Source organism: Propithecus coquereli, unplaced genomic scaffold (genome assembly GCF_000956105.1).
Source record: "Propithecus coquereli isolate 6110/MARCELLA unplaced genomic scaffold, Pcoq_1.0 Scaffold409, whole genome shotgun sequence".
Taxonomy (NCBI): Eukaryota; Metazoa; Chordata; class Mammalia; order Primates; family Indriidae; genus Propithecus; species Propithecus coquereli.
Window position 1 is genome coordinate 73,531 of NW_012149830.1, and position 14,375 is coordinate 87,905.

At 48.9% G+C, this 14,375-nt stretch overlaps 1 protein-coding gene across 1 annotated transcript in view; it reads left to right on the top strand.

The window, feature by feature from the left end:
• Window positions 1-1,179: 1,179 nt before the first annotated feature.
• RPH3AL (rabphilin 3A-like (without C2 domains)) overlaps window positions 1,180-14,375 on the top strand; it is a 135,146-nt gene continuing 121,950 nt past the window's right edge. Inside the window, 1 exon segment of the mRNA XM_012653008.1 lies at window positions 1,180-1,229. The gene's annotated coding sequence lies outside the window, so the exon portion shown is untranslated.

Below are 14,375 nucleotides of genomic sequence, written 5' to 3' on the forward strand. Positions count from 1 at the left end.
CCTGTAGCCCTGCCAGGAAGAGGGCAAAGTGGCCAGGCTGGACCCTCGCAAAGGAGGCTGTTCCACGCTGCTACTGAACGCAGAGCACACAAGCAGGATGAAGGACCAGCTGGTTCCTAGCACACCTGGGTACGTGGCCCCGCCTCCCGCAAACTCGGAGACGACTTCGTCACATCCTCCCCTTCGATCTGACCAGCAGCACATATCAACCCATCGCAACATTTTTAATGTGTAATCTTTTCTTCAAATGAAATCTTACCCAGAAGCCTGATATGTGAAGACAAAAGCCACGTTGTTTGGGTTGAGTTGGAATACCCCCGCCTTGTTCCCAGCCCCCTACTTCTACCCCTGCAGTCTTGAAGAGGCCCCTGACATCCCCGGGGCTCCTTGGAACCCGGTTTGAGAACCTCTGAGTGATTATATCCGTCTCTCTCTCGGACACCATTTCTCCTGGGGGAGGTTGCTAATAATGGTGGGATTGATTGATTTATTTATTTTAAATCACCAAAGCAGTTTTTTCCGTCATTAGCTTGTTTGCACTGTGAAAAGGTCAACAAGGAGATCTATGTCACCTTCCTTCCGTCTGTAGGCGGATGTCAGGATGTAAGTGCTCCCTGGCTATTCAAGGACTCGTTTCATTACCTTTGTTCTCCTTGAGGTACTTTTGGAGGCAGTTCCGTTTACAGCGTCCATCAAGTTATTTATGCCTCAGTTTACCTTCTTCCTGAGGAGCCACACCCGTGGCTGGAACTTCAGGAAGTTATGAGATGCTGACGCCCTGTGCGTCACCACTGCCCGTAATGAATATTTTGGATACCTTTCCAGAAAAATGTGCTCTAACAAAAAAATCCTTGAAATTTATAAAAGCGGCCAAACTAAACAAATAACACCAAAAAGAATGCAAACATTCCCAAAGAGGGCCTCCCTCTGATAGGAAATGCCCTGCCTCTGTTCTGTCTTAGAAGACTGCGTCTCCAGGGGCCTTGGTCACAAGCAGACTGGACGCGGGGTGGCCGTGGCCGGGCTTCCATCCACAGAGGAGAATCCAGGCCTTGCTTTGGCTCCAGCTGGGCCTGCCCTGTGGCTGCCACTTATTGACTTAAGTCTGGGTGATTCAGATGTATGTCATCTGGAGCACCTCGGGTCACCCAGTGGGAGGGAGAGTGACTTCCTCCTCTTGTGCGGGGCTCCGGCAGGGCCTTGTCCAGGTCGAAGCCCCTTGGTTCCCGGTAGGTGTTTCTGGGTCTTGTGGCTCCAAAGACAGGGAAGATGCCAGGGGCCCAGTTCAGGCAGAGATTTTCCTAGAACTTCACTAACTTCCGGGAAAGGGTTTGTGTCTGTCCTGGGAGAGTGTTTGGTTAATCATTGACTGGAAACTTGCTTTTCCAGGCTGCCCCAGGTCCTGCTGCTTTGAGGAAGAGGCAGCAGGGATTGGAGAAGGGCCAAGGGCCTCCTGGTGCCACCTCAGACAGTTGCTATGTTCCTTCGGCACCATCATTTGAAACACCCCAGTGGACAGAGATGGATTTGGGGGTGCTGGGCAGAGGGGTCATGTGTTTTGGTAGAAATTCGAGCAGCAGATGGGCCTTGGGGGCCATATATCTGAGCAAATTGGAACATTCTGTGTGATAAATATTTTTATTGCATGTCATGCTGTGTGTAGGACTGGAACAGGGACTGCAGGATCTGTGCCCCCCAGGTACTCACATTTGGGGTCAGCCTGGACAAGTCCCCAGATAACTGTGAGACAGGACCAGAAGAGCCCAAGGGCCACAAAGGAGGCAAAAATACAGTGTCAAGGCAGTGTCTCTTAGAGTGTGAGAGGATTTTATGTGGTGTACAGATGAGCATTTAAATATTTTAATAACAGTCTATTTTCATGTGTATTAGAAAATAACTTTGTTTTTGTTTTTCAGTTGTCCTCTATTTATGGTAAATGGTATGGTTTTCTGTCTATGGTGGAGCTATACAGGTTCCTTTGAAAATTAATTTGATTAAGTAAAAGAGTGAGTTGATTCAAAGGAAAATATTAAGTAAAGAATAGTGCGGGAGCTGTGTGGAAATGGCAGGTGGCCTGCGAGTGCCTGAGGTTTGGGAAGAGTGTGCTAGAGGAGTTTAGGGATGAGAAAAGGAAGGGCTCATGAAAGAGTCGGGTGGGGTGGGTGAGGAATAGGACCGAGCTAGGTAGAGAGAGGACTGTGAGTCTGGACTTACAGGCCCAGAAATGTGGGTGTAATCCATTGTGGTAGCAACGGATGAGTCCTGTAGGGAATGCAGGGTGGGTTTGAACTATTTAATATATTGTGGAGGACCATCAGTCTCAGGGTGTGGACTCTGGACTGAATTCAGAAGGTAGTGGGAGCCACTGAAGGTGCTTGAGGAAGGGAGTGGTTGTTGACTGTCCTTGTAGAGTCCCATTTATTTGTGATGGGTACTAGGACTGGGGGCAGATGATCAGTAGCATCAGTAAAGAGAGTACAAGAGGCCAAACTAGAACCGTAGCCAAGGACGACCAACCCCGCTACCCAGACCATCTCCTGCTGGCTTCTGTGGGCAGCCTAGAGAAGAAGTTGGAGGGAGGCAGGTATGAGGTGGATGAGCCGTGCCTTAGTCTCTTTGTGGGGAGGCAGTGGGTGCTGGACAGGGGTGCAGGTCAGAGGTTGTGCGTGGAGGCCTGGAAAGGGAGGGGCCTCTTTTTCCTGTCTGGGCTGGGTGGAGATGGGAGGGGCCCCCCAGTGGCCTGCTCTTGGTATCTCCTGGCCTAGCATGGAATGTTCTGGAGCGTTCTCTGGGAAGCGGGTGGGGTCAGCTGAGGAAGCTCCTCTCTGAGTTCTTGCAGGAGGAGGAAGCGTGCGGTTTCCTGCCCTATGGTTTGGCCCAGGCGGCCTTGGCCGACAGCCCAGGCCCAGGCTTCATTCATCAGCAGAGCCTGCAGTCCTCTGGGTCGCTTTTTCTTTTGGAACTTTCCTGTTTCTCCCTTCTGGTGTGGCAAAGTTCTCCAGGAGTTCAGAGACCAGTTTGGTTTAAAATACAGATTTTGGTTTGTTTTATTTTTTCCCTTCAAGGGCCTACTGTGTGCCAGATACTGTGTTTGGAATTTTCACACTGCTATCACAGTTCCTCTGTTGTAGTGATACAGAGGAGGAAACAGGGAGTGGGGAAATTTGACCAGGCCCAAATCATACAGGTGGTCAGCTGTGGAGTCTGATTCCAGACTCACGCCTCGTGTTCTCTATGGCATCGAGACTGCAGAAAAAGTGTTTAAGTGGAAGAGCTAAATCACCCTCGTGCTTCTGTTTGCGGGGCGGGGCCGCCCCTGCAGTGTGCTGGGGCACATCTGTACAGTGGGGGTGCTGGCAACATCCTGCAGCATCGTGGTGGGGACTGCACAAGTGACACTGTAGGTAAGGTGTTATATAAGCATTGGCTACCGCTACTGTGATCACAGGAAACTAGAGTTTGTACAATCCTGAGCATTAATTTTTCTGGAAGACATTTCTGGGAGAGTATCGCTAGGGGTGGGAAAAAAGTATTATTTTAATTTAAAAATAATTAATATGTAGTGGGATGGAATGTGGAAATTTGACCTTAGAGACATTTTGACTTTGGGTTGGCGATTTCTGGCCACACTCCCGGTCCCTGGATGTCCAGGGATGTTTATAGCAGAGACGGGGGCAGTCTGTGATCATTTCCGCTCTCCTTAGCCTTACTTTAGTGAAAGCTTGGGAATCAGGTGGGCTTTGCTGTTGCCACAGCTCCCGGGCCAGGCTGGGGTGTGTGTGCGTGTGTGTGTGTGTGTCGTGTGTGTGCGTGTGTGCGCGTGTCTGTCACTGGGGTGTGTGTGCGTGTGTGTGTGTGTGTCGTGTGTGTGCGTGCGTGCGTGCGTGTGTGTGCATGTGTGTGTGTGTGTGTGTCCCTGTCTCCTAGCTCTGCCCAAAGTTGGTGGGCAGGAGCTGTGACCTCCAGGCAGCAACTGACCTGCCCAGGCCAGTTTCCTTCCTGTCTAACAAGCACAGTTCTCTGAGTTAGTTTCCAGTTCTAAAATTTGGAGTAGAGAGATGGCCTCTGAGGCCTTTTCCTTTCTGGCACTTCTGGGAGGACAGTTCTTTTCCTGCAGTGCCTGCCTTCTGCCTACCAAGTCCCTCCTTTTCCCTTTAAGCCCGCCACCAGACTCTCCTCTTCGAAGCCCCCTGGGATGACCGCAGAGCGAGATCTCTGCCACGTCTTCTTTTTGCTCCCGCTGTTCTTTGTAGAGTCCCAGCGTTTATTAGCTCCACTGTCTGACTCATTCGGGATTCATCCCGTGCACTGTGCAACACGCGCAGACTATTCAGAGCCAGCAAAATAGAGGTGACCCTTCTCCCCAAGGACCTTCCCGAGATTAACAAATAAACAGAGAAATAAATACACAGATTCAAATTGTGATACCTGCGCCGAAGAAAAAGAATCGGGGGCCAGTATTTGTTGGCCTTTCAGTCTTCTGCACTAAGCTGTGTCCCCAGGGAGGGCCACGTGGTGGGGACGGAGTGGACGTTAGGGGAATAAAGGCATGAACAGTACGCGCATTCCTCCTTTAGCAAACAGCGACGATGGGATCCTATGGTGAACTGACACAAAAGCCTGCCGAAGGGTATGACACCTCACACAAACATAGTGTCCGTGGTACGGCAAGATTCGTTCCCATTGATGAAGATGGGGGTGGTATTGTTTTTTTCTGTAGAGAAGAAAATTCAAAGATGAAAATTTTTTTCATTGCATTTGGTAGCACTTTACATTTTTTTTTTTTTTTTCGTTTTTGGAGCAGTTTTAGGTTTACAGAAAAAATTTAGTGGAAAGTACAGAGAGTTCCCATATATCTCCTTACCTCCCCCAATTTTCCATTATTAACAGCTTGCATTGGTGTGGCATGTTTGTTACAATAGATGTGCCAATGCTGATATGTTATTAATTAAAATTCATAGTTTGCATTAAGGTTCACTCTTGGCGTTGTACCGTCTGTGGTTTTCAGCAAATGTATAAGGATACGTGTCCACCAGTACAGTATCATGGAGAATAGTAGTTTCCCTGCCCTCAAAACCCCCTGTGCTCCATCTGTTCATTGGTCCCTCTCTCCCTTCAAGTCCCTGATGTTTTTACTGTGTGTGTCGTTTTGCCTCTTCCAGAATGTCATGTACATAGTTGGAACCATACAGTACGTAGCCATTTCAGACCAGCTTCCTTCTCTCAGCAATATGCATTTAAGGTTCCTCCGTGTCTTTTCATGACTTGCCAGCTCATTTTTATTGTTGAATTATATTTCATTGTGTGGACATATGGTACCACATTTTTTTTTTTTTTGAGACAGAGTCTCGCTCTGTTGCCCAGGCTAGAGTACTGTGGCGTCAGCCAAGCTCACAGCAACCTCAAACTCCTGGGCTCAAGAGATCCTCCTGCCTCAGCCTCCCAGAGCACTAGGATTACAGGCATGCGCCACTGTGCCTGGCCTTACATTTTGTTTATTAATCAAAGAACATCTTGGTTGTTTCAAAGTTTTTGCAATTATGAATAAAGCAATTATAAACATAATTGTGCCGGTTCTTGTGTAGTCATAACTTTTTAATTCATTTGCATAATAAATACCAAGGAGTACAATTGCAGGATCATATGATAATAGTATGTTTGGTTTTGCAAGAAACTGCCTTCCAAAGTGGCGGTTTTGTTTTGCAGTGGATGAGAGTCCCCGTTGCTTCACATCCTCACCCAGCATTTGGTGTTGTCAGTATTTTGGATTTTGGCCATCCTAGTAGGTAGTATCACATTTTTGGGTTAATTTGCAATTCCCAGTGACATAGGATGTTGAGCTTCTTTTCATATTCTTGCTTGCCATTTGTATATCTTCTTTGGTGAGGTGTCTGTTCAGACCTTTTGCCTACTTTTAACTGGGTTGTTTTCTTCTTTTTGAAACAAATAGTGTTTCCCAGTTAGAAGCTTGTACACTGTCTCTGACTTATCTGAAAGGACGAGGGAAAAGATTGTGTGTGTATGTGGGATGACTGGGATGGGAAAAGGCCCCAAACACACACAGTTCCGTGAAGAGTACTGTGAAGTGTCGAGAAGCTGGAGTGCCCTCGTGGTTAAGAGCTCGAGCTTGGAGTTCAAGTCCTGGGCTTCGCCTCTTACCAACTGAGTGACTTTAGTAAGTCATTCGCCTCTCTGACCTTCAGTTTGCTGACTTGTAAAATGCGGATGTTAAAATCTGCCTCATAGGGTTGCTTTGAAAAATAAAGGAGATGATTCTGTGAAGCAGTTGGCACCAAGCTTGGCAAATAGTAAGCGCTTAATAAGTGGTGGTTCTTCTAACCGATCATTAGCAGGCATACTTTCACTTTCCCCGCGTGACATTTCGTGTTCCTCTTATGTCCTAGTCTTTGAGACCCAGATCCCACTAGAATCCCATTTATCCTTAGAGCGCAGAATCGGGGCATGCACCTGCAGGTGGGGGGTGCCCACTCACAGCCTTGGGCCCTGCTCCTGGCCTCCTCTCACTTCCCGCAGTCTCGGTCTACCTGCCCCTCCTTGGGCATTCCTTCCACCTGCTGCATCTCCTGGGCTGCTGTTTCTGTTCCTCCAAGCCTGGCTTCAAGTGTAGACACCCCAGCTACTCCCCCTTCCGGCTTCTCTGAGGATGAGCCCCCAGGCAATTTTGTTTGAGGGAGTTCCTGCTGATGGCTGTGAGGAGAAGTCAGAGAGGCGGGAGAGTGACCAGGTGGGTGGAATCCTCGCAGTGGAGCTCTTGACCTGCCAGCTTCTGACACCTTTGCAGGCGGGCTTTGGGGTAGTTTTTGATGTGGCCTCGCCAACAGGCCTTCTGCCCCTCTTATAATAGAAAGGCCATGTGGCCTTTCCCCTCCTGCTGGTCCTCTTTCTAATACATACACCTGCTCATCAGGCCTCTGCCCTGCCCAGAAATGAGCCCCTCTGGGCATATCCCACAGTACAGAAGGGGAAGGCCTTCCAGTGATGGTGATGATGATGATGGTGATGGTGACAGTGATGTGATGATGATGACGATGATGGTGGTGGTGGTGACAATGATGATGACAATGGTGGTGATGGTGATGATGGCAGCCCTGCACCGAGAGTGCGCACTATTGTAGGTCCTGTGCTGGTTGTCTTACCTGCACCATCTATATCAGGGTTTCTCAGCCTCAGTGCATTAACACTTAGGCTCTTTAACACTTAGAACTCTGTCCTGGGGGCTATGGGATGTTTAGCAGCATCCCTGGTCCCTGGTCTCTGTCCACTGGATAGATGATAGTCGGTAGCACCCCTCCCCTGTTGTCTCCAGATACTGCCACATGTCCCTTGGGGACCAAAATCACCCTAATTCAGAACCACTGATTGAATTTCTTCTTCCCAACAGCCCAGGAGGCATCTACTCATTTTACTGAGGAGGCAGTTAAGGCTTAGAGAAAAGAAGTCGCCCGAGGTCACCAAGCTAATAAATCCCAGAGCCAGAATGCAAACCCCAGATACCTGACCCCAAGCCCAGACTTGTAGCCACTGTTCTTTATTACCCGGTGGAAGAAGAGAATTTATCAGCCCCTTGGCAAGGCCACCTGGAGTGTGTGACTGGGTTGGGTCCTGCTTGGTCAACCCAAGCATCCATTGACAAATTCATTTGGAGCTAATAAAAACAGTGGCTGCGCGGTGGCTCACGCCTGTAATCCTAGCACTCTGGGAGGCTGAGGCGGGTGGATCACTCAAGGTCAGGAGTTCGAGACCAGCCTGAGCAAGAGCAAGACCCTGTCTCTACTAAAAATAGAAAGAAATTAGCTGGACAACTAAAAATCTACATAGAAAAAATTAGCCAGGCATGGTGGCACATGCCTATAGTCCCAGCTCCTCGAGAGGCTGAGGCAGTAGGATTGCTCGAGCCCAGGAGTTTGAGGTTGCCGTGAGCTAGGCTGATGCCACGGCACTCTACTCTGACAACAGAGTGAGACTCTGTCTCAAAAAAAAAAACAGTGGCTGCCGCCCATTTTCTGACTTGGTTTGAACTCGGAGAGCTGAATGTATTTATGTGGACACTGTCTCCATAGGCTCCAGACCTGTGCCATAGCAGGGAAGCACGGAGTGAGACGGAGTGAGACACTGTCTCTTAAAAAAAATTTTTTTTTTCAATGAACACCTACATACCCACCATTTAGATTCTATCATTAACTTTTTACTATACTTCCTTTATCACCCATGGTGTTTCCCATTTCTGGAACCCAGGTCACTGTCATCTCTGGCTGGTGAGCACACTATAAATTTCCTATGAGAAGAATAACTTAATAACACATATGTGGCCATGAGATTAAGATGATCTTTGTTAACCAGATTGATGGGGGAGGTAAAGGGTCACAGGTGACCCCAACGCTATCACAAACAATTGCCACAAAGAGAAACCCCAAACCCTTTAGCTGTTACCCTCCCTCCACCCCAGGAAGCCCTAGGCAACCACTACTCTACTTTCTGTCTCTGTAAATGTGTCTATTCTGGACATTTCATATAAGTGGAATCATAATGTGGTCTTTCGTGACTGGCTTCTTTTAGCATAATGTTTTCAAAGTTCATCTGTGTTGTAGCACGAATCAGTACTTTATTCCTTTTTATGGCCAAATATTCCATTGTGTGGATATAAGTGTTTTGTTTATCCATTTATCAGTTGATGGACATTTGGGCTGTTTCTACCTTTTGGCTGTTGTGAATAATGCTTCTATGAACATTTGTGTACAAATTTTTGTTTGAATACCTGTTTTCAACTCTTTTGGGTATATTCCTGGGAGTGGAATTGTTGAGTCATATGATAATTCTATATTTAACTTTTTAAGGAAGTTCCAACTGTTTTCCACAGTGGCTGCACCATTTCACATTCCCACTAAGAATGCATGAGGGTTCCAATTTCTCCACATCCTCGAGAACACTTATTTCCCATATTTTTCATTATAGCCATCCTAGCAGATGTGAAGTGACATCTCACTGTGGTTTTGATTTGCATTTTACTGATAGCTAATGATTTTGAGTATCTTCTCATGTGATTTTTGGGCATGTATGTATCTTCTTTGGAGAAATGTCTATTCAAATCCTTTGCCCATTTTTAAATTGAATTGTCATTTTGTTGTTGAGTTGTAAGAGTTATTTATATATTTTGGTTAGTAGACCCTTTTCAGATATATGGTTTGCAAATATTTTCTCCCATATTATGGGTTGTCTTCACCCTCTTGATAGTGTCCTTTTTTTTTTTTTTGGAGACAGGGTCTTGCTCTGTTGCCTGGGCTAGAGTTCAGTGGCATCATCACAGCTCACTGCAACCTCAAACTCCTGGGCTCAAGCGATCCTCTTGCCTCAGCCTCCCCTGTAGCTGGGACTACAGGTACCTGCCACGATGCTCTGCTAACTTTTATATTTTTAGTAGAGATGGGGTCTTGCTCTTGCTCAGGCTAGTCTTGAACTTCTGAGCTCAAGTGATCCTTCTACCTCAGCCTCTCAAAGTGCTAGGATTACAGGTGTGAGCCACCACACCTTGCCTCGATGGTGTCCTTTGAAGCACAAAGTTTTTAATTATGATAAAGTCCAATTTATCTCTTTTTTCCTTTGTTGCTTATACTTTTGGTGTCATATAAGAAATCACTACCAAATCTGAAGTCATGAAGCTTTACCCCTATATTTTTTAAGAGTCATAATTTTAGCTCTTATATTTAGATTTTTGATCTGTTTGAGTTAAATTTTGCAAATGGTGTGGTGTAAGGGTCCAACTTCATTCTTGTGCATGGGACAATCCAGTTGTCCCAGCACCATATGTTGAAAGACTATTCTTTCCCCATTGAATGGTCTTGGCACCGTTGTAGAAAGTCAGTTGACCACTGGGGTATGGGTTTATTTCTGAACTCTCAATTCTATTCCAGTGCCACGAGTTTTGAGTACCGTCTGGGCATGAGGTATGTTCTACTCTCAGGGAGCATTTGTTCCAGTAGGAGAGATCAGATACATTCACCACAAACTGTGAAGTTCTGGGAAGGCGTCAAAATGATGTGTTTATGAAGATGAGAGAGCACTTGCTCCAGGCTGGGGCGGTGTGTGTGGAGCAAGGGAGGCATGGGCTTGGGCGGGGGATGATGCCAGGTGTTTGTCTGGAGACAAATTTGGCAGGGCAGGGTGGAGACTGTGGAGGGCCACGAGCTCCCAGGAGAGGACACTGGGCTTCATTCCGACGTGTCTGGGCAGAGTGGGCTGGGCCTGAACGGGGAGCCTGGAGACAGGGGGACCATGTAGGATCGTGGGGTGACTGAGGGCTGGCTGGACATCTGGGCCAGGCAGTGGGAGTGGTAGGGAGCAGGGTGGTCTTTAAAAATGACCTGGGCCTGCTCAGGCACCAGCCCCTTTGTGCCTCTCTGCTCTGTGGGCCTCTGCTGGGACAGCAGCAGCACTGGAGGCAGGTGGCCGAGGCCCCTGCTGCCGGCCCCCCAGGCCTCGCAGCTCTAATCCCAGCTGCAGCCTGCTCTGGGAAACAGTGCCGGCCCGGCTCCTCTGCTCCTCCTTCCTGGCTGCCCTAGGCCAGGTAACCCCAAGCCTTCTCAGAACTCCTATTTGGCCAATTCCTGCACGATCAGTTTCTGGGAACTCCTGGCACGTTCCCGAGTGCTGGGTGCACTGTAGGTGCTCGAGAGTACCCCCTGGCTATTGCTTTCTAGGTACCACACCTGGAACCAGGGCGCCTTGGGAGGCAGAGAGGGTGATAGGAAGCACCTGGGCTCAGTCCAGCTCAGTTGGGCCAAACTGGGCACCAAGCGTCAGCTGTGGGGCCTTGAGTGAGTGGCTGCGCCTCTCAAGCTCTGTTTCTTCTCTGGAAGGAGTGGTGGTCGAGTCATCCCCTTGGATTTGTGACAAACTCCAGTTGATCAGCCCGTGGCAGGCACCCAGCAGGTAGCAGCACCTGTAAAGCCGGCTGCTGTCCTTTCCCGATTTCGTAGCTCAGGGTCAGGCTGAGCGGGTGGAGGGCCGTTTTTAAATTGGGGCAGGGGGGCTCCTTTTAAAAGCCTTGAAAATGCCTGGCTGAGTGCCAGTGGTTCTGTTGGGCTCTTTCCCTGGACCATCTCTCTGTACCAAGCCATGTCCTGGGTGGTCCCCTCCCTGATTCTCAGGTGCCCCTCATTGCTGCCTGAGTCCTTGGCAGTCTGCCCTGTGGCTGTGATGGGCATCTCCGCTTATCTGGGGTCCTAGCCTCTGCCAGGGGAGCATGCAGAGAAGTGGACAGCTGGCTCCCAGGCAGTGCAGTGCTTAGCCTTGGAGTCAGAACAGAGAAACGTCTGTTTGTGTTTCCATGAACGAGAGGGGACAGCTGGCCCGCAGATAGCAGGCGAGGTCAGCTGGGGGTTGCCTTGGCTGCCGGCTTTAAGCAAACCCTGGCCCTGGTGAGGTGGGCAGAAGGATGGAGAAGTGGCTGGCTAGGGCCTGAGAAAAGCCATCCGAGAGCGGTGTCTGGGCTGTGCAGAGGCCACTGGGGAAGGCAGCAGTGCAGGACTTTGCTCCCTGGGACCTGGGGGACCACCCCATCAGCTAAGCCTGAGGACTGGGACTTTACCAAGCAGGTGAGGAGAGGTGGGCCTGTTTTCTTCCAGAGGATTCTCTGTTTCATGGAGAGGTTTCTCTTGGGTATCTTTAACAAGGAGTTCTCAGGTGTGAGCTAAAATCAGATTTCCTTTGCAAAAATTCTGCTTGCTTGGGACTTTCCAGACCCTCATAAATCACATAAGTGGAAGCAGGCTTGTATTGCTGCATTAAAACAGACATTAACTGTGCTCCCCGTAAGCCGGTGCCTGGCAGCCCCTGGGAGGACTTGGGCATTTTCTGAGCCCAGAATTCCCCGGGGGCCACAGGCACCTGCTTACCCTGAAGATATGATATTATTCTGGTAACCTTGGAGCTAAGTTCTAATTCCATTTCCTATTATTTTTGTGTGTGTGTGCCATGGACGCCCTTTTTTGACGGTGAGGCCCATGGAACTCTTCTCAGAATAATGGTTTTAAATGCAAACATGATTCAAAGGAAACTAATCATATTGACTTCTAGTTATCAGAATATTAAAAAAGCAAGCTTATGATATAGTAATCTATGTGCTGCTTTATTGAAGCATTAAATAAACAGCCTTGCAGTAGGTCTAATAATAACTGTTACGATTTTAAAATAGTGATGAGCATGAATAATGTTTTGAGAGGTCTGCAACTCTGTCCTGTGATGTGAGAATATCTGAGATTCTATTGATAACCAAGGCACAGATGCTGATAATATGGCTGTGGTATGTTGCCTACATTCATAATTAAAGGAAATAGAAAATTTCAGTTGCAGGTTAACAGAAATATAGAATTTTTTTTTTCCATCCACATTCATGGATACCCCGTTTAGAACCCCCAAGACAAGCAGTGACTGAAAGAAGATTGTTTTCCCCAATCCTCTTTTTGTATCAACCATGACATCTCCCTCTCCCAGAATTTAAACCCCTCTCCTGGTCCTTAGTCCCCCAGGAACCCCAGGGGGACATTTTAGACCAGCTTAAACATCCGTGCGCATAGACCAAAGGGCCCCCCATGTCTGGTGCCCCCACCCCTAAGGTCAGGCTCTGGGTCCTGTTACCCTGTGTGCTGGGGGTCGAATTGTGTCCCCCATAAGGACATGTTGAAGTCCTAAGTCCCAGTACCTCAGAATGTGACTTTATTCTGAATTGGGGCATTGCAGATGTGATCAGTTAAGATGAGGTCATACTGGAGTAGGGTGGGCTCTTTATCCAACGTGAAGAGTGTCCTTATAAGAAAAGACAGGGGGAAGACAGTCACATGAAGACAAGAGGCACAGGGAGGTGGCCGTGAGAGACACAGACAAGGGCGCCTGTGAAGATGAAGTCGGGGACTGGAGTCGTGCAGCTGTGAGCAGGCGATGCCAGGGAGTGCGGCAGACGCCAGAGGCTAAGAGAAAGGCACCCGGAGCAGGTTCTTCCTAGATCCTTCAGAGAGAATGTGGCCCTGCTGACGCCTTGATTTTGGACTTCTAGTCTCTAGAACTGTTTTAAGCCACTCAGCTTGTAGCAGTTTGTTGCAGAGACTAACACGGCCAGGTCCCGCAAGGTCCGAGGGGTGGGGGGAGCACAGCTGTGGGTTGGAAGCCACCTTGCGAGGCTTCCCTCCTGCCTGTCGCTCACAGGTTGACTCTCCCCTGAACAGCCTGGCTTCCCTGTCGTCAGCCGCCTTCCACTTTGTGATTGCCTTGATTTGGGCGTTCTGCCCACCCTGCTCCGGGCCTTTCAGAAATGACAAAAGCAAGCCGTACCTCTGGGGACATGTAGGCAGAGCTTGTGGCTGTTAAAATCTGAGGGCTGGCACTTGACGTGAGAGGGGGAGAAGTAGGATATTTCGCATCTCATTTCGGTTGGAGGCTTTGCATTGCATTTCAGCCCAGGCATGAGAAAACGGGTTCAGTGCCATGAAGAGGCAGGCAGGGCGTTTCTTCTAGGGCTGCAATGGGTGTTTCAGGCCAGTCAGGGTTCCCATGGATTTACTTTCCTGGGTTTAAAAAAAAAAAAAAAGACCCACAGCATTGAGACCTCCTATGTGTGCACCGTGCAAGGCCGTGGTGGGGGGCGGGGGGTACAAGGGAAAACAACTCCTGCTCAGCCCTCGAGTAGCGGGGCTGCGCTGCTGGGCACCTGCCTGGTGCGTTGCCAGCACGCGGTGCACGCGTGTTGATGAGTGAGGGCTGGGAAATAAGACTCAGCTGTTGCTTGTCCTGAGGACAGTCATAAACGCTTAGCTCTGTGACCAGGTCAGTCATAAACGCTTAGCTCTGTGACCAGGTAGAGTTGTGCCACAGAATGGGTCACCGTCCGGGATTGCTGCTCCTCGAAGGGCACAGACAAAAAGACTGGAGGGTCTCAGGGAGCCCCGTCTACGGAGAGGAATCTGAGCAGGAGCCGTGAGGACAGGCTAATTAAAGAAATAATTCCCTTATAATCCCAAATCTTCCCAACCACGTTAATGCTGCATTTTCCATGTTGATACGTGATTGTCACATTGTGCTATCCATGGGTCTATTCTTTGGTTCCACCTGGCTGTATACCTTTTTCCAGGTCATCTGTCATTCTTGACATTGACCATGACATCAGCTGTGCCTGAGTGTGCCATGGTTGACCATTCCTCAAGAACTGGAGTCCTTTCTAGATTGCCCATGGTTTTAGTCGGTATAAACCACTTTGCAGAGTGGGCCCATTCGGTGGACAGGCCTGTGTGGCAGGATGGAAGGGGCAGGTTGAGGCGACAGGGGCCACACTATCCAGCCTCACATCCCAGGCCGATGAGGCTGGG